Genomic DNA, 2,964 nt, shown 5'->3' on the forward strand with positions numbered 1-2,964 from the left:
TCACACCTGTAATCCCAGCACTTTGGGAGGCCGAGGTGGGTGGATTACAAGGTCAAGAGATCGAGACCATCCTGGTCAACATGGTGAAACCCCATCTCTACTAAAAATACAAAACATTAGCTGGGCATGGTGGCACGTGCCTGTAATCCCAGCTACTCAGAAGGCTGAGGCAGAGAAATTGCCTGAACCCAGGAGGCGGAGGTTGCAGTGAGCCAAGATCACGAAACTGCACTCCAGCCTGAGTAACAAGAGCAAGACCCTGTCTCAAAAAAAAAAAAAAAAAAAAATGTCAACTAAGCTATAGGGACAAAAAATGGTTATCTGAGACCAGTGGTGGAAAGGGTTGAACAGCAAAGCGGGGCAAGGAATGTCTTGGGGACAACGGAAATATTCTATAGCCCGGCTATGCTAGTGGTTCCACTGAATCGTACTATAAATGGCTGTAGTTAATTGCATATAAAGTTTTCCTCAATCAAACTGATTAATATATAAAGAAAACGTCAGCCAGGCACGTTGGCTTAGGCCCGTAATCCCAGCACTCATGGGAAGCCGAGGCAGGCAGATCACTTGAGGTCAAGAGTTCAAGACCAGCCTGGCCAACATGATGAAGCCCCATCTCTACTAAAAATACAAAAGTAAGCAGGGTGTGGTGGCGTACACCTATAATTCCAGCTACTCAGGAGGCTGGGACAAGAGAATCGCTTGAACCTGGAAGGCAGAGGTTGCAGTGAACCGAGATCATGTCACTGCACTCCAGCCTGGACAACAGGGCAAGATTGAGACTCCATCTCAAAGAGGAAAAAGAAAGAAAATGTGATGCATATATACAATGAAATATTACTCACTCAACGAAATTCTGACACATGCTACAGCATGGATGAAAGCTGAGGACACAATAAGTCAAACAGCCAGACTCCTCAAGGCAAATACTCATGACTACACTCACGAAGCACCTAAAATAGTCAAAATCAGGTCAAGCAGTGGCTCATGCCTCTAATTCCAGCACTTTGGGAGGCCAAGGCAAGTGGATCACCTGAGGTCAGGAATTCCAGACCAGCCTGGCCAACGTGGTGAGCCCTCATCTCTAGTCGGGAGGCTAAGGCAAGACAATCACCTGAACCTGGGAGGTGGAGGGTGCAGTGAACCGAGATTTTTTGAGAGCGAGACTCTGTCTCAAAAAAAAAAAAAAAGAATAGTCAAAATCACAGAAACAGAGAGTAGAAAGGTACCTGCCAAGGACTAGAGGGTGGGAGCAGAGTGAATTCATGTTTAATTAGTTTCAGTTTTCCTTCCTCCTTTTTTTTGAGAGAGGGTCACGCTCTGTCACCCAGGCTGGAGTGCAGTGGTACAAACACACCCCACCACATCCTCAACCTCACGGACTCAAGTGTTCTTCCCACCTCAGCCTCCCAAGTAGGTGGGACCACAGACACACACTACCATGCCTGGCTAATTTTTGTTTGTTTTTTTGTGATCTTACATGTTACTCAGGCTGGTCTAGACTGCCTCAAGCAATCTCCTGCCACGGCCTCCCAAAATGCTGAGATCACAAACCTGGGCCACCTTACAGACCTGAGCCGCCATGACTCGCCAAGTTAGTGGGTATTTTTTGTTTTGGTTTTAATGACAGGGTCTTGCTATGTTGCCCAGGCTGGTCTAACGACTCTTGGACTCAAGCAATCCTCCTGCTTCAGCCTCCTACAGTGCTGGGGTTACAGGCATAAACTACAATATCCAATCAAGTTTCCAATTTCAAAGATGAAAATGTTTGAGCGATCTTTTGTAAAACAATCTGAAAATACTTAACACCATGGAATTACAAAGGTAAAGATGGTTAACAGGGTAGATTTAAGGGAGAGAAAAAGAGGATAAATTTAAAGTGAGATGCTTTTGCCAAACATACAAATTTATGTGTGTGTATATATGTATATATGCTCCTATACAGAAAAATTGATCACCATGTGGCCCATGACAGGAATCTAAGCCCTCAACCACATCTTGGCTAGAACCAGCACAGGCTGGGCAAAGTCACTGTAAATCCTTTGTGTGAGCCAGCCCAGGCCTACACCCACATGTCCACCCACAGCCAGCATAGGACACCCTTCCCTACCTATACCATGCCCCTCCCTCCCCTGGCCAGGCTCATACCTGCTTCCTCCCACGTTCCCCAGTCCATCTCCAGCACCACCACCCTCCCTGACAACTAACATGGATACTATCGTTTCCAAACTTACATTTTTCGCATTCCCCTTGGGTCTCCCCGACCTGGTCAGCTCCATCCCCGTACTGCCCTCTCCAGTCACCTCTTGCTTGCCTGGCACAGGGCCTCTCCCACTCCCTCCACACTGGTCTCTCAGCCCCAGCCTGCTCTGTATCTCTTATTGATCCCCCACACAGTAGGTCAGCTCCCGTGAAACCCAGCTACATTCACATCACTCCCTGCTTTAAAAACCTTTCATCTGCCACGTTTGGTAACCCACAACTGTAATCCCAGCACTTTGGGAGGCCAAGACGGGCGGATCACGAGGTCAGACGTTCAACACCAGTCTGGCCAACATGGTGAAAACCCATCTCTACTAAAAATACAAAACTTAGCTGGGTGTAGTGAAACACGCCTGTAATCCTAGCTATTCAGGAGGCTGACGCAGGAGAATTGAAGGGAGGCAGAGGCTGCAGTGAGCCGAGATTGCACCACTGGACTCTAGCCTGGCAACAGAGTGAGACTCTCAAAAAAAAAAAAAAAAAAAAAAAGAAAGAAAGAAAAGAAACCAATATAAACAATACAATACAAACAAAAACAAACAAGCCTAAAATTAAAGACATCTATGATGTTAACTGTGGGTTAAAAACAAAACAGGGGCCGGGCGCGGTGGCTCACGCCTGTAATCCCAGCACATTGGGAGGCCGAGGCGGGTGGATCACAAGGTCAAGAGATCGAGACCATCCTGGTCAACATGGTGAAAC

General features: G+C 47.1%; 1 protein-coding gene across 1 annotated transcript in view; it reads right to left on the minus strand.

Moving 5' to 3' along the window:
• Window positions 1-2,964, minus strand: part of MYBL2 (MYB proto-oncogene like 2) — a 52,160-nt gene that overhangs the window by 38,446 nt on the left and 10,750 nt on the right. The gene's annotated exons all lie outside the window — the stretch shown is intronic.

This window comes from Cebus imitator, unplaced genomic scaffold (genome assembly GCF_001604975.1).
Source record: "Cebus imitator isolate Cc_AM_T3 unplaced genomic scaffold, Cebus_imitator-1.0 Scaffold141, whole genome shotgun sequence".
Classification (NCBI taxonomy): domain Eukaryota; kingdom Metazoa; phylum Chordata; class Mammalia; order Primates; family Cebidae; genus Cebus; species Cebus imitator.